This window comes from Salvelinus alpinus, chromosome 31, assembly GCF_045679555.1.
Source record: "Salvelinus alpinus chromosome 31, SLU_Salpinus.1, whole genome shotgun sequence".
Lineage (NCBI taxonomy): Eukaryota > Metazoa > Chordata > Actinopteri > Salmoniformes > Salmonidae > Salvelinus > Salvelinus alpinus.
The window spans coordinates 8,761,574-8,777,283 of record NC_092116.1 but is presented as its reverse complement, the minus strand read 5'-3'; the positions used below and the strand labels follow the sequence as shown (position 1 = coordinate 8,777,283).

The 15,710-nt window shown below is 44.0% G+C and overlaps 1 long non-coding RNA gene across 1 annotated transcript; it reads right to left on the bottom strand.

Annotated features, from left to right (window-relative positions):
* Positions 1–14,029: 14,029 nt before the first annotated feature.
* LOC139561840 (uncharacterized) lies at positions 14,030–15,019 on the bottom strand. Its single transcript, XR_011672228.1, has 4 exons — positions 14,687–15,019; positions 14,557–14,595; positions 14,416–14,459; positions 14,030–14,217 (listed from the first exon to the last, which is right to left on the bottom strand). It is a non-coding gene; the product is annotated as an uncharacterized lncRNA (long non-coding RNA).
* Between the last annotated feature and the right edge of the window lie 691 nt (positions 15,020–15,710).

Here is a 15,710-nt window from a genome sequence, read left to right as displayed (position 1 = left end):
CGTATAAGGTGCTTTAGTAACAAAACGAATGGCACTGTGATAAACTGCATCCAGTTTGCTGAGTAGAGTGTTGGAAGCTATTTTGTAGATGACATCGCCGAAGTCGAGGATCGGTAGGATAGTCAGTTTTACTAGGGTAAGTTTGGCGGCGTGAGTGAAGGAGGCTTTGTTGCGGAATAGAAAGCCGATTCTTGATTTGATTTTGGATTGGAGATGTTTGATATGAGTCTGGAAGGAGAGTTTGCAGTCTAGCCAGACACCTAGGTACTTATAGATGTCCACATATTCTAGGTCGGAACCGTCCAGGGTGGTGATGCTAGTCGGGCGTGCGGGTGCAGGCAGCGAACGGTTGAAAAGCATGCATTTGGTTTTACTAGCGTTTAAGAGCAGTTGGAGGCCACGGAAGGAGTGTTGTATGGCATTGAAGCTCGTTTGGAGGTTAGATAGCACAGTGTCCAAGGAAGGGCCGGAAGTATATAGAATGGTGTCGTCTGCGTAGAGGTGGATCAGGGAATCGCCCTCAGCAAGAGCAACATCATTGATGTATACAGAGAAAAGAGTCGGCCCGAGAATTGAACCCTGTGGTACCCCCATAGAGACTGCCAGAGGACCGGACAACATGCCCTCCGATTTGACACACTGAACTCTGTCTGCAAAGTAGTTGGTGAACCAGGCAAGGCAGTCATTAGAAAAACCGAGGCTACCGAGTCTGCCGATAAGAATATGGTGATTGACAGAGTCGAAAGCCTTGGCCAGGTCGATGAAGACGGCTGCACAGTAATGTCTTTTATCGATGGCGGTTATGATGTCGTTTAGTACCTTGAGCGTGGCTGAGGTGCACCCGTGACCGGCTCGGAAACCGGATTGCACAGCGGAGAAGGTACGGTGGGATTCGAGATGGTCAGTGATCTGTTTGTTGACTTGGCTTTCGAAGACCTTAGATAGGCAGGGCAGGATGGATATAGGTCTGTAACAGTTTGGGTCCAGGGTGTCTCCCCCTTTGAAGAGGGGGATGACCGCGGCAGCTTTCCAATCCTTGGGGATCTCAGATGATACGAAGGAGAGGTTGAACAGGCTGGTAATAGGGGGTGCGACAATGGCGGCGGACAGTTTCAGAAATAGGGGGTCCAGATTGTCAAGCCCAGCTGATTTGTATGGGTCCAGGTTTTCCAGCTCTTTCAGAACATCTGCTATCTGGATTTGGGTAAAGGAGAAGCTGGGGAGGCTTGGGCGAGTAGCAGCGGGGGGGGCGGGGCTGTTGGCCAAGGTTGGAGTCGCCAGGAGGAAGGCATGGCCAGCCATTGAGAAATGCTTGTTGAAGTCTTCGATTATCACGGATTTATCGGTGGTGACCGTGTTACCTAGCCTCAGTGCAGTGGGCAGCTGGGAGGAGGTGCTCTTGTTCTCCATGGACTTTACAGTATCCCAGAACTTTTTGGAGTTAGAGCTACAGGATGCGAATTTCTGCTTGAAAAAGCTGGCCTTTGCTTTCCTGACTGACTGCGTGTATTGGTTCCTGACTTCCCTGAACAGTTGCATATCGCGGGGGCTCTTCGATGCTATTGCAGTTCGCCACAGGATGTTTTTGTGCTGGTCGAGGGCAGTCAGGTCTGGAGTGAACCAAGGGCTATATCTGTTTTTGGTTCTGCATTTTTTGAACGGAGCATGCTTGTCTAATATGGTGAGGAAGTAACATTTAAAGAATGACCAGGCATCCTCAACTGACGGGATGAGGTCAATATCCTTCCAGGGTACCCGGGCCAGGTCGATTAGAAAGGCCTGCTCGCAGAAGTGTTTTAGGGAGCGTTTGACAGTGATGAGGGGTGGTCGTTTGACCGCGGACCCGTGGCGGATACAGGCAATGAGGCAGTGATCGCTGAGATCTTGATTGAAGACAGCAGAGGTGTATTTGGAGGGCAGGTTGGTCAGGATAATGTCTATTAGGGTGCCCATGTTTACGGATTTAGGGTTGTACCTGGTGGGTTCCTTGATGATTTGTGTGAGATTGAGGGCATCAAGCTTGGATTGTAGGACTGCCGGGGTGTTAAGCATATCCCAGTTTAGGTCACCTAACAGAACAAACTCTGAAGCTAGATGGGGAGCGATCAATTCACAGATGGTGTCCAGGGCACAGCTGGGAGCTGAGGGGGGTCGGTAGCAGGCGGCAACAGTGAGAGACTTATTTCTGGAGAGATTAATTTTTAAAATTAGAAGTTCGAACTGTTTGGGCATAGACCTGGAAAGTATGACAGAACTTTGCAGGCTATCTCTGCAGTAGATTGCAACTCCTCCCCCTTTGGCAGTTCTATCTTGACGGAAAGTGTTATAGTTGGGTATGGAAATCTCAGAATTTTTGGTGGCCTTCCTAAGCCAGGATTCGGACACGGCAAGGACATCAGGATTGGCAGAGTGTGCTAAAGCGGTGAGTAAGGCAAACTTAGGGAGGAGGCTTCTGATGTTGACATGCATGAGGCCAAGGCTTTTTCGATCGCAGAAGTCAACAAATGAGGGTGACTGGGGACAGGGCCTGGGTTTACCTCCACATCACCCGAGGAACAGAGGAGTAGTAGGATGAGGGTGCGGCTAAAGGCTATCAAAACTGGTCGCCTAGAGCGTTGGGGACAAAGAATAAAAGGAGCAGATTTATGGGCGTGGTAGAATAGATTCTGGGCATAATGTGCAGACAGGGGTATGGAGGGGCGCGGGTACAGCGGAGGCAAGCCCAGGCACTGGGTGATGATAAGAGAGGTTGTATCTCTGGACATGCTGGTCTCAATGGGTGAGGTCACCGCATGTGTGGGGGGTGGGACAAAGGGGGTATCAGAGGTACGGAGAGTGGAACTACAGGGTCCATTGCAAACCAAAACAATGATAATGAAAACTAGCCTGAACAACAGTATGCAAGGCATATTGATATTTGAGAGAGACATACAATAAGGCATAAAGTGATTGCAGGTCTTGATTGGGAGAGCTAGCTAAAACAACAGGTAAGATAACAGCAGCAATAACAGGGTGTTAGTCTAACACAGCAACAACAGGTAAAAATGGCGACGACTAGGCAGAGAGGGTCGGATTAACTACACACAGATCCTGAGTTAAAGCACAGAGCCGACAGGTAAAACACAAATAAACAGAATGGAGTACCGTGAATTAATGGACAGTCAAGCATGCATCAGCTATGTAGCCAAGTGATCATAGTGTCCAGGGGGCAGCCGTAGATGGAGCAGAGGAGGCCTCCACTAAGCTAGCACGCGGCGTATAAAGTTAGTAGCCCGGGGGGTGGTCTGCTCAGACGGAGGGGGTCTGCTCAGACGTGGTTGTGTCGACAGAGAATCCAAGCCAGATGGCGATGGCGAAAGAGAGGTTGTGAATTGTAGAATTGTGTTTGCTAACTGGTGCTAGCTTCGTGGCAGTGGCAGTGGCGCTAGCTCTTCAGCTAGCCGGCAGATGGGCCTAGCTCGAGGCTAGCTCAAGGCTAACTGGTGCTTGCTTCGGGACAGAGGTGTTAGCCAGTAGTAGCCACTCGGTTGCAGCTAGCTAGCTGTGATGATACGGTGTAATTGTCCAGAGCTTGCGTCAGGAATCCGGTGATGTGGTAGAGAAAAAGCAGTCCTATATGCTCTGGGTTGATATCGCGCTTGCAGCTAGCCGGCAGATGGGCCTAGCTCGAGGCTAGCTCAAGGCTAACTGGTGCTTGCTTCGGGACAGTGGTGTTAGCCAGTAGTAGCCACTCGGTTGCAGCTAGCTAGCTGTGATGATACGGTGTAATTGTCCAGAGCTTGCGTCAGGAATCCGGTGATGTGGTAGAGAGAAAGCAGTCCTATATGCTCTGGGTTGATATCGCGCTTGCAGCTAGCCGGCAGATGGGCCTAGCTCGAGGCTAGCTCAAGGCTAACTGGTGCTTGCTTCGGGACAGAGGTGTTAGCCAGTAGTAGCCACTCGGTTGCAGCTAGCTAGCTGTGATGATACGGTGTAATTGTCCAGAGCTTGCGTCAGGAATCCGGTGATGTGGTAGAGAAAAAGCAGTCCTATATGCTCTCGGTTGATATCGCGCTTGCAGACTGGCAGGTATTGGCCCGGTATTGAAGCTGGCTGTGTCCGAGTTGAGGGTGAAGACCGCAGCAGTGGCTAACTGACTACTAGCTAGTAGCTAGTTATCTGGCTAGCTTCTGCTTGGGGTTACGGTTCTAAAGTATAAAAAAATAGCAGGTCCGTACCACATTGGGTGAGGCGGAATGTAGGAATGTATATTCAGTTCCTAGATGGAAAGTGAAATTAAAATATATACGAAATGTATACGAAAAATACGAAGACTATTTACTATTTACTATTTACACGCTACAGGACAATACAAACACACGTCCGACTGCTACGCCATCTTGGATTCTGGATGTAAGCGATTTATATACTAAGAGTTTAGTTGGGAGATAGTAACTCGTTAAATAACTTTTTCCGTGGTGCCCCAGATTACTACTTAATTGTTACATGAGTAATTTAATCGCATAATAATTTAACGTGGTATGTAATTGACTTATTTTACAGAACAATCCCGTTAATGATAGTCAGGACACGACAAAGGGCAGGAACCTGGAATCTTCTCGAATTTTGAGAAGGGTGAAAGGAGAGAGGACATGAGGAATCACAATTTGAGGGTAACCCAGGGTTCACAATCTGCATTACTGTGAAGAACAAACTCCATTGAGAGTGCAAGAGAGAGAGAGAGAGAGAGAGAGGTGTGAGACCTGGGGAGCTTTGAGGTACCAGAACGCATGAGGGGAAAAAAACACCTCTTATAATTAAGCATTAAGCAGCAGTAAAGTTGAGGCACTTACAGAAGTTGCATACAAATATTTAGTTACCTAGGATCCTGGAAAAATTTGTCCTTTAATAAATGCATTTAATACTGCTTAAATGATTGAAAGGACAGCCTACTTTGAAACTGACAAACTGACAATCTAAGATCAATAAAAACGACATTGACTTGAATCCATCAATAGCCTAGGCCTAGGTGTGTGTGGAGACATATTGTAGGCTACAATATGAGGAAATTATAGTCCTAAACATGCTATTCAGTTTTACTGATTCACCCAATGATGTGCAGCTCACTGGCCGGTGATGGCTGATGCAATCGTGCAATCGTGTCAAAAGCCTATCTCTCTCTTGTTTTCCTTTGTAAAACAATATTTGGAAGTTGATAAAAATTTGTCTTCTCTTTTCAGCAGGAGACATTTGCTTAACAACCTGTTTTCCCGCGATTGGATTTGAAATATTGCAAAAGGCCTGTTTTGTCTGCATGCAGTTCACTGACAGATTTGCTGTGTGTTTCCAACTGTAGGCTATGCCATGTTATTGGGCTAAATCCAGCTAGGTTTTTTTTTTAACGTTATTGATCCTCTGTGGCTAAATTATAGACCTTCTCATGGTGTAGTAGGTTATGCTGAATTATTTCATTTCTATCTGAACAGACAGCAGTATATCCATAACTTTGACAAATGTATTTCAATTTATAAGCCTAGTCATTGTGCAATCGTGTGTGATACTGGCCACTATATAATCAAAGCGGATCCCAGCTTTCTCATGCTGCTATATTTATTGCTCAATTCTTAATTTGTGCTGCTATAATTATTGATCAAAGCACATTAATCCACTTAACAAACGGTGTAGCCTACCTGGCATATTAAAAAAGCAACTGCAAGTAACCTCCATACACTATTCGAGTGCAAGCTATGGATAATTATATATATATATATATTGTGGGCAATTTCTAAATAAAACACAATTCTACACATATATTAGTAGGCTGTATGTAAAGACCAGATAAAATGTACGATACTGCATGAGCATAATTATCAAGTGCTTGTCAAATTGTGAATGAGAGACTGATGAAGTGTGTGCAGCCCGCGCAAGAAATAGAGCAGAGTGCCTCCCTTTCATGTTACTTTTTTCAATGCATCATTTGTCCCATCATGCAGTCATAGAATGTATTAGAAATCAAAACATATAGCCTATAGACTGAGTAAGATGGCGCCAACAGAGAGGGCTGCCTCGCTTCTAGTTCTTAGGAAACTTTGCAGTATTTTGTTTTTCTATGTATTATTTCTTACATTGTTAGCCCAGAAAATAGTATGTGTTATTACATATAGCCGGGAAGAACTATTGGATATCAGAGCGGTGGTATATCACCAGCACTACCAGCATTACGACCAGGAATACAACTTTCCTGTGTTCGCACTACCCAGGGAAATTGAACTGATTCCAGAGGCCGACCAAAAACAATGCCGACGGAGGAGAGGTACTTGGAGCGGTCTTCTAGTCTGACTGAGGAGGCGCGCACACCACCCACGGCTTCCGAGTATATTACTCACTAATGTTCAGTCCCTGCATAATAAAGTTGATGAGCTCAGGGCAAGGGTTTCTTTCCAGAGAGACATCAGGGATTGTAACATACTCTGTTTCACGGAAATATGGCTCTCTCGGGATATACTGTCGGAGTCGGTCCAGCCATCTGGATTCTCAGTTCATCGCGCCGACAGGAATAAACATCTCTCGAGGGAAGAAGAAGGGCAGGAGTGTATGTTTTATGATTAATGACTCATGGTGTAATTGTGGTAACATATAGGAACTCAAGTAATTTTGTTCATCCGACCTAGAATAGCTCACAATAAAATGCCGGCCGTATTATCTCCCAAGAGAATTTTCTTCGGTTATAGTCACGGCCATGTATATCCCCCCTCAAGCCAATACCACGACGGCCCTCAAGGAACTTCACTCGACTTTATGCGAACTGGAAAGCATATATCCTGAGGCTGCATTTATTGTAGCTGGGGATTTTAACAAAGCAAATTTGAGGAAAAGGCTGCCTAAATTATATCAGCATATCGACTGTAGTACTTGCGCTGCTAAAACACTCGACCACTGTTACTCCAACTTCCGGGATGCATAATAGACCCTCCCCCGCCCTCCTTTCTGCAAATCTGATCATGACTTAATTTTGCTCCTCCCTTCCTATAGGCATAAACTCAAACAGGAAGTACCCATGCAAAGGACTATTCAATGCTGGTCTGACCAATCGGAATCCACGCTTCAAGATTGTTTTGATCACACAGAGTGGGATATGTTCCGGGTAGCTTCTGAGAAGAATATTGACAAATACACTGAGATGGTGACTGAGTTTATCAGTAAGTGCATAGGAGATGTTGTACCCACTGTGACAATTAAAACCTACCCTAACCAGAAACCGTGGATAGAAGGCAGCATTCACGCAAAACTGAAAGCGTGAACCACTGCATTTAACCATGGCAAGGTGACTGGGAATATGGACAGAGTAGTCATTCCCTCCGCAAGGCAATCAAACAGGCAAAACGTCAGTATAGAGACAAAGTGGAGTCGCAATTCAACGGCTCAGACACGAGACGTGTGTGGCAGGGTCTACAGACAATCACGGACTGAAAAAGGAAAACCAGCCATGTCGCGGACACTGACGTCTTGCTTCTGGACAAGCTAAACACCTTCTTTGCCCGCTTTGATAACACAGTGCCACCGATGTGGCCCGCTACCAAGGACTGTGGGCTCTCCTTTTCCGTGGCCGACATGAGTAAGACATTTAAATGTGTTTACCCTCGCTTCCCTAGTCGCATCCTCAGAGCAGGCGCAGACCAGCTGGCTGGTGTGTTAATGGACATATTTAATCTCTCCCTATCCCAGTCTGCTGTCCCCACATGCTTCAAGATGGCCACCATTGTTCCTGTACCCAAGAATGCAAAGGTAACTGAACTAAATGACTATCGCCTCGTAGCACTCACTTCTGTCATCATGAAGCGATTTGAGAGACTAGTCAAGGATTATATCACCTCCACCTTACCTGTCACCCTAGACAAACTTCAATTTGCTTACCGCCCCAATAGGTCCACAGACGATGTAATCGCCATCACACTGTACACTGCACTATTCAATCTGGACAAGAGGAAACCTATGTAAGAATGATGTGTTCATTGACTATAGCTCAGCATTCAACACCATAGTACCCTCCAAGCTCATCATTAAGCTCGAGGCCCTGGGTCTGAACCCAGCCCTATGTAATTGGGTTCTGGACGTCCTGAAGGGCCGCCCCCAGATGGTGAAGGTAGGAAACAACACCTCCACTTCACTGATCCTCAACACTGGGGCCCCACAAGGGTGCGTGCTCAGCCCCCTCCTGTACTCCCTGTTCACCCATGACTGCGTGGCCAAGCAAACCTCCAACTCAATCATCAAGTTTGCAGATGACACAACAGTAGTAGGCTTGATTACCAACAACAACGAGACAGCCTACAGGGAGGAGGTGAAGGCTCTGGGAGTGTGGTGCCAGGAAAATAATCTCTCACTCAACGTCAACAAAACATAGGAGATGATCGTGGACTTCAGGAAACAGCAGAGGGAACAACCCCCTATCCACATTGATGGGACAGCAGTGGAGAAGGAGGAAAGTTTTAAGTTCCTTGGCATACACATCACTGACAAACTGAAATGGTCCACCCACACAGGCAGTGTGGTGAAGAAGGCACAATTGCGCCGCTGGAGCAGGTTTTCATTATGGATCTCGCTGTACTTTGCTCCATTCATCTTTCCCTCGATCCTGACAAGTCTCCCAGTCCCTGCCGCTGAAAAACTTCCCCACAGCATGATGCTGCCACCACAATGCTTCACTGTAGGGATGGTGCTAGGTTTCCTCCAGACGTGACGCTTGGCATTCAGGCCAAAGAGTTCTATCTTGGTTTCATCATACCAGAGAATCTTGTTTCTCATGGTCTGAGAGTCTTTATGTGCCTTTTGCAAAACTCCAAGCGGGATGTCATGTGCCTTTTACTGAGGAGTGGCTTCCGTCTGGCCACTCTACCATAAAGGCCTGATTGGTGGAGTGCTGCAGAGATGGTTGTCCTCCTGGAAGGTTCTCCCATCTCCACAGATGAACTCTGGAGCTCTGTCAGCGTGATCATCGGGTTCTTGGTCACCTCCCTGACTAAGGCCCTTCTCCCCCGAAAACGTTTTGGTGCCCTTCCCCAGATCTGTGCCTCGACACAATCTCTAACACAATCTCAAGCTCAAGGACAATTCCTTCAACCTCATAGCTTGGTTTTTGCTCTGACATGCACTGTCGACAGTGGGTGTATGTCTTTCCAAATCATGTCCAATCAATTGAATTTGCCACAGGTGGACTCCAATCAAGTTGTAAAAACATCTCAAAGATGATCAATGGAAACAGGATGCACCTGAGCTAAATTTCGAGTCTCATACTGTAGCAAAGGGTCTGAGTACTTATGTAAATAAGGTATTTCTATTTTTTCTTTTTAATCCATTTGCAAATTATTATTTTTTTTTTTCGTTTTGTCATTATGGGGTATTGTGTGTAGATTGCTAAGGGAAAAAAACATTTAATAGATTTTGTTAGACCTGCCTAAAATAAATCATGGATTATTGGGATGGTGTAGGATAATTTGACTTTTTAAAATGTAGATGTTCCAAAAGTCTGCTTCAGTGGCTTGTAGGCTATGTGTGGAAGCCTGAGATGCTAAATGTGTTTATGTTAATTAATGGTAAATTACCGTGAGACCAGCAGTTATTTGAATGACTATCACCGTCTGACAAAATTTCATGACCACCACAGCCCTAAGTGTCACAGGGTTTATGTTTATCTCAATACATTGGGTTCATAGGTAAAAGATGAATGTCACAGGGTGGATGTTTATGTAAATACATTGCAGTCAATGTGAAAAGATATGAGTCGACCAATTTGATCTTATGTCAATAATTTGCAGTCAATGTGTAAATAGGACTATATAGGAAAATAGGACAGTGTTGATGCTTATGTCAATAGGACAAGATGAGTGTCACGGGGTTGATGCTTATGTCAATACATTGCATTCAATGGGGGAAGATTAGCATCACAATATGGACACATAGAAAGGCATCACTGACATGACAGCATCACTGACATGACACTTTCCTCTCGCTCTCCGTCCCTCTCTCTCTCTTCTTTCTCCCTCCTCTATCTCTTTCCCCCCTCCCTCCTTCAGTCTCTCCCTCCTTCCCCCTCCATTTTATCTCCCTCATTCTAAAAATTAGGGGTTCAACAACGGTTCTTCTAAGATCCTCAAAGTTCTTTGAAGAACCTTAGGGTTCTTGGCACTGAAAATAGCCCCCAAAAGGTTCTTCCAAGAACCCCATAGGAGGTGTGGTTAATCGAGGAATCTTAGTTGGTGGGTTCTTGCAGGAACATTTCCTGACATTTGGTCCTACAAAAATGTCCCAGTCTTAGGTCAATTAGGATCACCACTTTATTTTAAGAATGTGAAATGTCAGAATAATAGTAGAGAGAATGATTTATTTCAGCTTTTATTTCTTTCATCACATTCCCAGTGGGTCAGAAGTTTACATACACTCAATTAGTATTTGGTAGCATTGCCTTTAAATTGTTAACTTGGGTCAAACGTTTTGGGTAACCTTCCACAAGCTTCCCACAATAAGTTGGGTGAATTTTGGCCCATTCCTCCTGACAGAGCTGGTGTAACTGAGTCAGGTTTGTAGGCCTCCTTGCTCGCACACGCTTTTTTCAGTTCTGCCCAAAAATGTTCCATAGGATTGAGGTCAGGGCTTTGTGATGGCCACTCCAATACATTGACTTTGTTGTCCTTAAGCCATTTTGCCTCGTCTTTGGAGGTATGCTTGGGGTCATTGTCCATTTGGAAGACCCATTTGCGACCAAGCTTTAACTTCCTGACTGATGTCTTGAGATGTTGCTTAAAATTATCCACATAATTTTCCTGTCTCATGATGCCATCTATTTTGTGAAGTGCACCAGTCCCTCCTGCAGCAAAGCACCCCCACAACATGATGCTGCCACCCTCGTGCTTCACAGTTGGGATGGTGTTCTTCGGCTTGCAAGCATCTCCCTTTTTCCTCCAAACATAACGATGGTCATTATGGCCAAACAGTTCCATTTTTGTTTCATCAGACCAGAGGACATTTCTCCAAAAAGTAAGATCTTTGTCCCCATATGCAGTTGCAAACCGTAATCTGGATTTTTTATGGCTGTTTTGGAGCAGTGGCTTCTTCCTTGCTAAGCGGCCTTTCAAGTTATGTCGATATAGGACTCGTTTTACTGTGGATATATATACTTTTGTACCTGTTTCCTCCAGCATCATCACAAGGTTATTTTGCTGTTGTTCTGGGATTGATTTGCACTTTTCGCACATAATTACGTTCATCTCTAGGAGACAGAACGCGTCTCCTTCCTGAGCGGCATGATGGCTGCGTGGTCCCATGGTGTTTATACTTGCGTACTATTGTCGGTACAGATGAATGTGGTACCTTCAGACATTCGGAAATTGCACCGAAGGATGAACCAGACTTGTGGAGGTCTACACTTTTTTTCTGAGGTCTTGGCTGATTTCTTTTGATTTTCCCAAAATGTCAAGTAAAGAGGCACTGAGTTTGAAGGTAGGCCTTGAAATTCATCCACAGGTATACCTCCAATTGACTCAGACAATGTCAATTAGCCTATCAGAAGCTTCTAAAGCCGTGATATCATTTTCTGTAATTTTCCAAGCTGTTTAAAGGCACAGTCAACTTAGTGTATGTAAACTTCTGACCCACTGGAATTGTGATGCAGTGAATTATAAGTGAAATAATATGTCTGTAAACAATTGTTGGAAAAATTACTTGTGTCATGCACATGGTAGATGTCTTAACCGACTTGCCAAAACTATAGTTTGTTAACAAGACATTTGTGGAGTGGTTGAAAAACAAGTTTTAATGACTCCAACCTAAGTGTATGTAAACTTCTGACTTCAACTTTGTGTATCAAAGCCATCATCAAAAAAAATAAAAAATCATTCGCTTTTACCACTCAAACCAAGGTATGAATGCTGTTGTGTGCATGTTTTGTTAAACACCTGTATAATTACTATTTTTGGGATTCACAGACTTCACCCTCCCTACACCTCTGATGAATGTAACAGGAAACCTGTTCAATCACCATGCACTGCAAAATCGTTCTGGCTATGAATACGGAGAACATCAACACATTAACATCAACAGCCAGAGGAAATACCCATTGGACTTGGGGCTCTGCTGGGAGTTTACCTCACATTTACATTTTTTTATTCTGCTTTGCCACTAAAATCTAAATCAACACTGACAACTAAAATATTGTGTTATGGTTATGCGTATTATTATGAATAATAGGGGACGGAGGTAGTTAAGAAATGTACGCCAAAAGGTTTTTCAAAAGGTTATTCGAGGATCCAATAAGAGGGGTTATTTGAAGAACTTACAGGGGTTCCCCCACAGTTTCAATTTGAAGAACTTACAGGGGTTCCCCCACAGTTTCAATTTGAAGAACTTACAGGGGTTCCCCCACAGTTTCAATTTGAAGAACTTACAGGGGTTCCCCCACAGTTTCAATTTGAAGAACCCCTAAAGGATACTCCAAGAACCTTTTATTTTTTAGAGTGCTTCTTCTTTCCCCCTCCCTCTGATCTATTTCTCTCCCTGTCCCTCCTCTTTTGCCCACCTCCACCTCTCTCTCCCCTTTCTCACCTCCACAGACAGGATATTGACGCATAAATATGCATCAAAGGTATTGGCGCATAAGTCAATACATCGCATTCAAGGCAAAAAACGTTAGTGATCGAGCAGCAATGGGTAAATTGGTGAAAGACTCAGACAGACAGACACATCCACTAACAGACATACAGGCAGGCAGACATATAAACTCACAGACAGACAGGCAGAGAGGAAGGCAGGAAGACAAACTCTAAACTCAACCCTAAACCTTACCCTAGCTTTGGGAAGGTTTAATCTTCCCAAATTATACACATTTGTAACTGGGGGACCAGTCATGACCCGGGAATATGACATTTGAAGACAATCGACACAAAAGCATTTTTGACCTCCATTGGACACAATGGTTTTGCAGTTCTATAAACTCTGAGCCTTGTTATGAATTCCTAAATAGGTTTTGAAGAGGATATTGATCAATTTGTTTGTAGAAGTACTTGAAACTTGAAACTGTCTGTGTCTCTCTGTCTGCCTGTCCGTGTGCCTGTCTGTGTGCCTGCCTGCCTAACTGGCTACCTGCCTACAGGTCTATCTATCTGCCTGCCTGGCTGCCTGCAGTCTGTGTCTGTTTGTCTGTCGGCCTTTCTGTGGGAGAGGGAGAGAGAGATGAGAGGAGGGGGAGGCAAGGAAAGAAAGAGGGAGAGAGAATGGAGGGGGAGGAGAGAGAGAAAAGGGGGAGAGTGAGGGAAGGGGAGAGAGAGGGAGAGGGTGAAGGAGGGATGGGGGAGAGAGGAGGAAGGGGGAGAGAGAGAGAGATGAGTGCAGGGGGGAGAGAAGGACAGGATATCTGCAGGTTCCATCAAGTTAAATGTAAGACTTAAGACCTTTTTAATGCCACTTGAAATACAATTTAATACCAATTTTGAGGTCTGCGTACACCACAAACCTGCTAATATTTCCATATTTTTTTAATGCAATCACCAATAGAAAAAATATGTAGGCTAATCATCTCCTAATGGCACGAATATCATAGACTAATATATTTGGTGCTAATTCACCAGCTGGGTAAGTGGAAACTCAAAACACAGTAGCTAGATCACGACCTCTAAGTTGAATTTCCACTGGAAGTAGCCATGTTTTCATCTAACAGTAAAGTAATTATGAATGTCCAAAAATGTTTTGCTATCATAGACTAATACCCAATGAGACCGATGTTCTCGCAGAGGCTGATGCGCTTTCACTTGCGCCGTATCTCAAATCCGTACACTCTAAAAAGACAATGTTCCTGAAGTATAAGTTAGGGGTTCTTCAAATTTAAACTGTCAGGGAACCCCTATAAATTCTTTGAAGAACCCTTTACAAGGGTTCTTCAAAGAACCCCTTTTAATGGATCCTCAAATAACCTTTTGGGGTAAATGTTTTAACTACACATAACAATAACAACAATAACACAATATTTTAGTTTTCAATGTTTATTTAGATTTTAGTGGCAAAGCAGAATAAAAAAATCCAAACATGAGGTAAACTCCCAGCAGAGCTCCAAGTCCAATGGGTATATCCTCTGGCTGTTGATGTTAATGTGTTGATGTTCTCCGTATTCATAGCCAGAACGATTTTGCAGTGCATGGTGATCTAACAGGTTCCCTGTTATATTCATCAGAGGTGTAGGGAGGGTGAAGTCTGTGAATCCCAAAAATAGTAGTTATACAGATGATTAACGAAACATGCACACAACAGTATTCATACCTTCGTGTTTGGGGTAAATGTAAATGTTTTTATTTTTATTATGGACATGCCTTGTCCATAATGTAGAGGCCTATGGGATATTTATTGAAGAGGTAAGGGAGGAGGATGGTAAATCTGATCTGCATAACATACCAATACCAATTGGCATACCTTTGTATGTCTCCTCGTCTGTATACCTGCAGACACAGACACAAAAGTGAGCAGTTCAGTCATCTGCACCCAATACAGCTAGCCTTCAACATATTATTATATCCTACAGCACATACTTATTACCTATTCGTTGATTGACATCCATTGAATTGTATCCATTTTCTGTTTTAGAAAGATTTGCACAAATATGAAAAGATCGATGATATCATCAGAAAACAATATCAATTTAGATCATAAAAGGGACAAACCTTACCTTAAATTGAAGAGATCTTTAAATGTTTCAGTTAAGTGCCTGTGCCTGCTGTCCTTTCAAATTCAAATCCAAATGTTTCAGTTGGGCAGTTAGGTTTCTGCAAGAACCCCCACCAACTAAGGAGGTCCCTCGATGAACCCCGCCTCCTATGGGGTTCTTGGAAGGACCTTTTGGGGGCAATTTTCAGTGCCCAGAACTTTGAGAATCTTAGAAGAACCCTAGTTGAATCCCTAAGTTTTAGAGTGTATCAATATCTGGGTTGTAAAATAGACAGCTGAGAAATAAAAAATATTCCTGCACAAAGCTGATTATGAAGAGAATGCACTTGTGGGAACAAATCTGTTTCAACAAATCATTTAATAGCTAAATAGTTAACTAGCTAGCTAACGAGTGCGCTAACCAGCCAAGCTACAAGCAATGCTTCGAATTGGCTATCTATTTTGTAGCCCACCTTACTTCCTGTGCTCTCTCTCATCTGGCAATGTCCGACTTGCAGTGGCACACGCACATCACACCACACAAAGAGTCTTAGGCTACATGTGGAGTTCTCAAGTATCTCGAAAATGCGCATCAGTTAGGAGTAGGTTATCATTTGATGTTTTTTGTGTGTGCATTTTTACAGATTTTGCCATGGTGGCAACAATTAAGCAGCTGCACAACATAAATCAAATCAAATCAAATTTTATTAGTCACATACACATGGTTAGCAGATGTTAATGCGAGTGTAGCGAAATGCTTGTGCTTCTAGTTCCGACAATGCAGTAATAACCAACAGTAATCTAACCTAACAATTCCACACTACTACCTTACACACACACACAAGTGTAAAGGGATAAAGAATATGTACATAAAGATATATGGATGAGTGGTGGTACAGAACGGCATGGCAGATGCAGTAGATGGTATAGAGTACGGTATATACATATGAGATGAGTACTGTAGGGTATGTAAACATAAAGTGGCATAGTTTAAAGTGGCTAGTGGTACATGTATTGCATAAAGATGGCAAGATGCAGTAGATGAT